Source organism: Oryctolagus cuniculus, chromosome 13, assembly GCF_964237555.1.
Source record: "Oryctolagus cuniculus chromosome 13, mOryCun1.1, whole genome shotgun sequence".
In the NCBI taxonomy this organism is placed as follows: domain Eukaryota; kingdom Metazoa; phylum Chordata; class Mammalia; order Lagomorpha; family Leporidae; genus Oryctolagus; species Oryctolagus cuniculus.
In genome coordinates this window covers 74,789,787-74,798,436 of record NC_091444.1, presented here as the reverse complement: position 1 = coordinate 74,798,436, position 8,650 = coordinate 74,789,787, and the positions used below count along the sequence as shown (strand labels likewise).

Below are 8,650 nucleotides of genomic sequence, written 5' to 3'. Positions count from 1 at the left end.
AAGTGGCTATCAAAGAAGGAGGTACCTTTCTCTGAAGGGAGGAGAGAACTTCCTCTTTGCTTATGGCCTTGTCTAAATACTGATGGAGTTTGTGGACTTAAAAGGCTTCCATAGCCTTGGCAGCTCATGTCAGGAGCCTCGGGTGGTCACAGACATCATACATAAGAGTGTTAATTGTTAAATTAACAACAGGAGTCACTGTGCACTAACTTCCCTTGCAGGATTTCTTTCCTTAATGAGTTGTATTACTAAAGTTAACTGTAAAACTAGTTCTCAAAGAACTAGTGTGCATGTGTGTGTGCATGTGTGTGCAAATTGTTGAAATCTTTTCTTATATAGAGTTGGTCTTCTGTGTACAAAGTTAATTGAAAATGAATCTTAATGGAGAATGGGACTGGCAAGGGGAGAGGGAGGAGGAGGAGGGCAGGTGGATATGGTGAGAAGAATAATTATATTCCTAAAATTGTACTTAGGAAATTTGTATTTCTTTAAAAATAAATTAAAAACATAAAAAAATAAAAAGAAAAGGCTGGTTGGGACACTTGGATCCCATACTGGAATGCCTGGTTTCAATACCTGGCTCTAGCTCTTGATACCAGCTCCCTGCTAATGCAGACCGTGGGAAGCAACAGTAATGAGTGAAGAGATGGGGTTCTTGATTGCGTTAAAAGCTCCTGGCTTTGGCTCAGGACCCAGACTCAGTGCAGCTGTGGCCATTTGGGGAGTGAACCAGTGTACGGAAGCTCTCTCTCTCTTCTCTCCCTCTCTGCTTCTCAAATACATAGTTAAAAAAAAGAAAATAAACAGCATCTTTACTGAACATGTACAGACTTATTTGGTCATAAATCCGTGAACAATATAGTATAACTATTTGAAAATAATTTTCATCATATATGTGCTACATAATCTAGAGATGATTGAAAGTGTGTGTGTGTGTGTCTGTGTATGGTATGTGAAAATACTGCAACATTTTCTATAAGGAAATTGTGCATCCACAGTTTTTGGTGAGTGCTTGGAGTCCTGGGGTTAACAACTGCAAATGCTAAGGGAAGATTACATCCACAATACCTAAAAATTGAGCGCCCCCACCCCAAATTGAGAAACTACTCCCAAGATCTCTGATTTTCCCTTAGTAACTATTAATGGCTCTGTTATGTACAACTATACAACTTCAGGTATTTGGAGCTATTTTATGAAAAGCAACCTATTCTGCTTATCTATATCATTCATGTTTTTTATGCATTTCAGTTCTTTTCATCCTCATTCTTTACCCTTTTGTCATAGAGCTGTGTTTCTTTGTGGTTTTAAAATAAAATGGGTCCCTGTTTGTCTTTTTTTTTTTTTTTTTTGACAGGCAGAGTGGACAGTGAGAGAGAGAGACAGAGAGAAAGGTCTTCCTTTGCCGTTGGTTCACCCTCCAATGGCCGCCGCGGCTGGCGCGCTGCGGCCAGCGCACTGCGCTGATCCGATGGCAGGAGCCAGGAGCCAGGTGCTTTTCCTGGTCTCCCATGGGGTGCAGGGCCCAAGCACTTGGGCCATCCTCCACTGCACTCCCTGGCCACAGCAGAGAGCTGGCCTGGAAGAGGGGCAACCGGGACAGAATCCAGCGCCCCAACCGGGACTAGAACCCGGTGTGCCGGGGCCGCAAGGCGGAGGAGTAGCCAAGTGAGCCGCGGCGCCGGCTCCCTGTTTGTCTTGAGGTAAGGAAGAAAGCAGTTAGCCTGGGAGGAGGAGGCAGCCATATTGTAGCAGTGGACAGACGAGAAAGAAGGAGAGACTGGACTTGGCTCCTCTCCGAGCGGCTGAGTCTGGCTGTGTTTCAGTCACATCTCCCCTGGACTCTTCAGTTACAGAAGGCGAAAATTTCACTCAGCAGCATTCAGACAACAAGGGCAACAACAGCAGACTTTTTTTGGGCTTTCTGTAAAATTGGTTCCACTCTTCTGGTTTTCTTACGTTGAGTCTGTATTGGGTTTTTATATAAGGAATAGAACCATTTTTCCTGGTGTATTTTGTATGAAGTCTAGCACTTTATCAACTTTTTCCCCCCTGCAGTTATAGCTGAAAATTATCTTTTTTAAAAATGATTTATTTATTTATTTGAAATGGGGAGTTACTGAGCGAGACAGAGACAGAGAGAGAGAAAGAACTCTTCCATCTGCTGGTTTAGTCTTCAAATGGCTACAACAGCCAGGCTGCGCCAGGCTGAAGCCAGGAGCCAGGGCTTCTTCTGGGACTCCTATGTGGCTGCATGGGCCCAGGGATTTGACCCATTTTCCTTTGCTTTCCCATACTCATTAGCAGGGAGCGGGATTGGGAGTGGGGCAGCCAGGACTCCAATTAGTGCCTACAAGGGATGCTGGAGTACTACAGACTGTAGCTTAACCCACTATGCTACAGTATTGGCTAAAAGTTATCTTTTAAAAATAGTTTACAGTGGGGCTGGCACTGTGGAGTAAGGAGTAAAGCCACTGCCTCAAGTGTTGCTAGTTTGAGTTCAAGTAGGAGACCCAGAAGAAGTTCCTGGCTCCTGGCTTCGGACAAGCACAATTCTAGCCTTCATGGCCATTTGGGGAGTGAACTAGCAGATGAAAAGCCTTTCTCATTCTCTCTCTCTCTCTCTCTCTGCAACTCTGCCTTTCAAATAAATAAATACATCTTAAAATAAATTTAGTGATTCTAATACATTTTACAACAGATGAAGGCCCATATATTTGAATTTTTTCTTGGTTATTAATCATATTCTGTATTGGGAAGAAAAAAAACAAAATGAAACCCCAATCAATATTCATGTTTTAGTCTTAATTGGGGGTTCTAGTCTTAATTGGGGGTTCTAGTTTTAATTCAGAGGTTGGAATACATGAGAAGCTCATGGAAAATTAAATGAAAAGATGAGTTTATTTTGATGTGAAAAATTTTGAAATTCATGCATAGGTTTCTCTAAACATGCATTCTGCATGAACTTTATGAAAATTCCTCATATGCATGAATGGCAATTTTTTGGCACCCAAAAAAACTTACTTTTTAATTCCTTTTCCTTGGGACTTTTAAAATTACCCTCCTATGTAGCTGGGTTGATGGTCAAAATTATGTTAATAGGATTGTTAGTTATACTAAGGATTAAAATTCTTCAGGTGATAATACAGTGGCACCAGGCATAATGAAATTACTTGTACTCATTTCTCTGTGTTCACTTGCCAATAAGTTCTATCACCAAAACGATGTCCTGGGGCAAGCTCTCCACCTGGGGAGGAAAAGTACAGAGGCTTGGTGTTGTCATTATCGCCAGGAAACTTCATCCAGAAATGCTAAAGCCAATAATCCATCTGTGACTTCTCCTCCCCAAGCTATTGCCCACACAGACACTCCCTGAATTAATAGGGAAGGAAAACACAAACATTATTCATAAGTTTAGCAATAGTAGGATATATACTTGTCTATATGGATAAAAATACTTATTAAACAAAGAATGTAATTGGAACTTTGTGTTTGTTTAAGACATGATCCTGAAATCACCATCAGAAAATTCTGTCTATATTCAATGATGGTGATCCAATTGTGGTTATCATAGAAAAAGTGTGGACTTTATGTTCTGTATTTAAAAGAACATTAATTCACACATTTTTCTCATAGGAGATGATTTGTAGGCAGCACAGGAAGGAACAAAGTTTAGCAGTTGAGAGGCTGAGGTTTGTAAGTAGATCATCTGGGTTAGTCTCTGGCTCCCTGCTTCCCTTATTGTATGACCTTGAGCAAACAACTGATATCTGTCATGGAATTCCTCCTCTGTAAACTGAAATAACAATAAAACAAAGACCTTCCCCTTAGAAATGATTTTAAGCCAAACAGTTCCTAGTAGATACAAACACCCTAGCTCCATCATCCTCTTGCTGTATAAGAAATTGGGATATGTCGATTGGTGAATTTGATGAAGAGGAATGAGAAGTTGGAGAGAGACACATCATTCATCAAATCGTTCCTGGGATGTATTTAGGTGGTGCTGATGAAATGAAATGTGCTATGAACAAATTATTATACGGTACTGATGGCATAGTTTTGAGTACCTACTGGTAAAAAGTAGGTAAAAGTAAAGTTGAATTCAATACTCCTGATGAGATGGAATGGAAAAGAGCACTAAATAAATCAATTTTTGTTAGCATATATGTAAAAAAAGGATTGTTGAATGGATTGAATCAAATAATATAAAGCAATTAAATAGTAACTAACAAAATGCGCTATGTATGTTGACTATATATTTTGTTATATTTATATATGTACATAAATGCATTTTATGAAATCTAATAAATAATTTATTTTGCACTTATTTATTTATGTATTACTATATTCATTTTATATTTAAATATATACTGGGAAATATATACTTAATGGTGTACTACATTATTTATGGAACCAAGGTCAAAGTTTATGCAAATGATATCTGATCATAATCAAATATACCTATGTCCTCCTTAAATCTTTCATGTGCTTGGAGGAAAAGACTGGCGAATACTGATATTTCAGTATCAGGAGCAAGAAATGGGCAGAAATAGTGCTTAGAGTATAGATGGGATTTATTCTAGATCCAGAGGGAAGAACGCCACCTACTGAACATCAAATTTCAAAATTTATCTCTTCATCATGAGAACTTAATGATCATAATAAACTTAATAAGATGTAGCACTTTATAATCATTAATTAGTGAATCTACAAAACATCTTTGTGAAGTAGAAAAAGGTCATTACCTTCATTACTGTTTATTACTCATGGGATTCCTAGGTACAGCAGCTGACACTTAGGCCACGTCTACCCGACATCAAGTGTTCAACTTCCTTGGGTGACTCAGGGAAAATTTCATCTGGTGATAATAAGGGGAGTGCACTGAAGCGAGCAAGTCCTTCTTCTCACTGCATTTCTCATCCTGATCCTATCTGTGTTAGAGATATGTAGACCATTAATCTCATTCATACTTGTCTCCTCCATTCAATTCTTCCTAAGAGAAGCAGAAGGCTACAGTAGGAAAGCCTTTCTATTGGTTACATGGTTCATCCAGGAAATCAGATATCTTCAAATGTTCCTTGCATGTATTCCCCTAGCTTTATGGCTATACCACTCCTCTTTATCTTTCTTGAAGGTAAGAAGAATTTGATCATTGTCCAAATTCCTTACTATTATGTCAACATTCACTATGATAAAACAAATTTATTCTGGATTACTTCACTTTTTACTTCAGTGTGTTCTCTAAAATATGTAATTTAGGAAACTTTTAAAAATGCATGTTCTCCATGGAGGATCTCTGTCCTTATTGTGTTGTACTATGCGAATTAACGGTAAAACTACTACTCAAACAGTACTTTATATGTTGTGTATCTGTGTGGGTGCAAACTGTTGAAATCTTTACTTAATATATACTAAGTTGATCTTCTGTATATAAAGATAATTGAAAATGAGTCTTGATGAAGAATGGGATGGGAGAGGGAGTGGAGATGGGATGGTTGCGGGCGGGAGGGAGGTTATGGGGGGAAAAGCTGCTATAATCCAAATGTTGTACTTTGGAAATTTGTACTTATTAAATAAAAGTTGAAAAAAATACATATCCTGTTCCCTCTTATCTTCATTTAAATTCCTGTATGTTATAGTAAATATATTAACAATTGACCACAACGCTATTGCATTGATAATGAGAGCCCTGGGTAAAATTCATTTTATGACAGCTGATCATGCAAAAACTCTGCTTTCGTGGAATTATTTTCAAGTCCAAATTTTTTTTTGACAGGCAGAGTTAGACAGAGAGAGAGAGAGAGAGAAAGAGAGAGTTATAGACAGTGAGAGACAGAGAGACAGAGGGAAAGGTCTTCCTTCTGTTGGTTCACTCTTCAAATGGCCGCTACGGCCGGTACTGGGCCAATCCAAAGTCAGGAGCCAGGTGCTTCCTCCCAGTCTCCGATGCAGGTGCAGGGACCCAAGCACTTGGGCCATCCTCCACTGACCTCCCAGGCCACAGCAGAGAGCTGGACAGGAAGAGGAGTGACCGGGACAGAATCTGGCCCCCACCGGGACTAGAACCTGGGGGTGCCGGCGTTGCAGGTAGAGGATTAGCCAAGTGAGCCATGGCGCTGACCTCAGGTCCAAAATTTTAAACTGGTTATCCTATGTACCAATGTCAAAGCAGAAAGGTTTAGAAATAGAGTACAGTATGTTTAGTAAGCTTAAAATATCGTTTTTTTCCATTTAGTTTTTTTTGTCAATAATTTATTCACACAACAAATGTGTGTTGATGGCCTTCCTGTCAAAATATGAACCAAATATGGAAAAATAAAACAGTGTGTTCAGCTTATAAACACTTCTACCAGGGTAATCAATGGTTAAGGTGCATGAGCAGAGCAGTGGTTATGAAAACCGCTTCCAGACTCATCACATTCAAAATTCAAGTCTCCACATTTCTACATACCAGGTGTGTGACATCGGAAAAATTATTTTACTCCCTTGAGCTAATGCTTACTCCTCTGTGAAATCTCTGTGTCATGCTGTTATGAGGAGGGCCATAGACAATAACAGTTGAAAAGCAATGACTGTGTGGTTTGGAACACTGCAGTATTGGTAAACACTAGCACTTTTGCTTTAAAAAATTAATGATTCCCTTTAGAATGAATTTTATTTGAAAGTCAGTCTTTTAAACTGACCTAGTGTATTTCCAAGTCAAGAACGTCAGGCTCTCTTCCTGCCCAAAGTTCAATAAACAACATTTCCTTAAACATTTGTTCTTTATTAACTAGACAGTTGCCTGACACCTGAGGATGTACCTTTCTCCCAGTGGGAGGAGCTTCATTCAGCTCAGCTGCCCGCTGGACCTGAGATTCCCTTCCAGAGCAAGGGTGCACAAAATCCCGTTTGCCCTAAGGGCTTCAGGTATTGGGTGCCTGGAATTACCAAACAAGTCCAGTAAACATCTGGTAACCCACCTCCAAACTCCTTATTTCTTAGTAGCAAGTGTATTGTCCCATTGACAATGGTGATTTCTTAATGTTTGCCCCATAAAAAGCTTAAATGGCAGGAGCAGTTGTCCTCTAGGGGAACATAGACTCGAGCAAGGAAACCAGAAGTTTCAAATAAATAAATAAATCTTTTAAAAAAGCATACATACACACAATAAAAATATTTCATCGTTAGAGGGGTTATTGTTTTTAAATTTACATACAAGATAAACATGGACTCTGGATGCTTCTTTGTGGGCTAATGGGAGAGTTAGTGGAGGCCTGCCTTCTCTTCCTTTCTGGCCCCACCTCATGCGTTTTCCTTTTCCCAATAAAGCACATACGAAGGAACACTGCAAAATTCATCTTGAATCTTGTCACTTGTCTGAAACGAGCCCTGTCCACTTCGTTTTGGACCCCGTTCTGGTTTCCAAGGCTCCCAGTGAGAATGACACCACAATTGGTACTAATTGTGGTGGGTTCATCCCATTTTGAACTTTACTATTAGAGTGTTTCTTTGTGTTCTGCCAGGAATTTCTTAAGGCAATTCATTCTTTATTATTTCAGGGGTTCAGTGAAATTAAAAGTATGTTTTCCTTATGCTTAATGATTCATCTATGGTGGAGCATTTAAAATTTATTTATTTATTTAAGAATTTATTTATATATTTGAAAGCCAGAGTTAGAGAGAGAGAGAGAGAGAAGGATCCACCGTCCACTGGCTCACTCCCCATATGGCCACAACAACTGAGGCTGGGTAAAGTCAAAGCCAGGAGCCAGGAGGTTCCTCCAGGTCTCCCATTTGGGTGTAGGGGCTCAAGGACATGGGCCATTGTCTGCTGCTTTCTTAGGCACATTAGCAGGGAGCTGGATTGAAGTGGAGCAGCTGGGACTCAAACTAGCGGTCACATGAGCTGCTGGCACTGCAGGCAGTGGCTTAACCCACTGTATAGGCTCCTGATGGAGCATTTTGATTACAAGAACACAAATTATTTATAGACTTTGAAATTTAGCCTGTTCCTAGTTCTATTATTCTCATATTAATGTGAAAATTTCTTTTTGTATCATTATCATTATGAGCCAAACTAAAAAATGATTTTAATCAAATACACTATTTTGCTATGAGACATAAATAATCAAAGCTATTATAGCATGTTTATCTTGTGTGTAAATTTAAAAACAATATTCTCTCTAATGATGAAATATTTTATTGTATGTGCATGTATTCTTTTTTTAAAAAAAGATTTATTTATTTATTTGAAAGTCAGAGTTACACACACACACACACACACACATAGAGGTCTTGCATCTGCTGGTTCACTCCCCAGATGGCCTCAACAGCTGGAGCTGGGCCAATCTGAAGCCAGGAGCCTGGAGCTTCTTTCAGTTCTCCCAAGTGGGTGCAAGGCCCAAGGACTTGGGCCATCTTACACTGCTTTTCCAGGGTATAGCAGAGATCTGGATCAGAAGTGGAGCAGCTGGGACTCGAACTGGTGCCTACATGGGATGCCGGCACTGCAGATGGCAGCTTTATCCACTATGCCACTGCGCATGGAGATGAAATGCAGGGAAACAAGAATATAGACTCTGGAGCTACAATGTGCAGATTTGGAACTTGTTTTCACCAGTTTGTACTTGGATGAACTTGGCAATGTTTTTAACTTCACTTCCTTTTTTTTT

At 39.6% G+C, this 8,650-nt stretch overlaps 1 long non-coding RNA gene across 1 annotated transcript; it reads right to left on the bottom strand.

The window, feature by feature from the left end:
• Window positions 1–1,686: 1,686 nt before the first annotated feature.
• LOC127483584 (uncharacterized) lies at window positions 1,687–7,405 on the bottom strand. The gene is made up of 3 exons (XR_007910012.2): window positions 7,281–7,405; window positions 4,743–4,928; window positions 1,687–3,244 (listed from the first exon to the last, which is right to left on the bottom strand). It is a non-coding gene; the product is annotated as an uncharacterized lncRNA (long non-coding RNA).
• Between the last annotated feature and the right edge of the window lie 1,245 nt (window positions 7,406–8,650).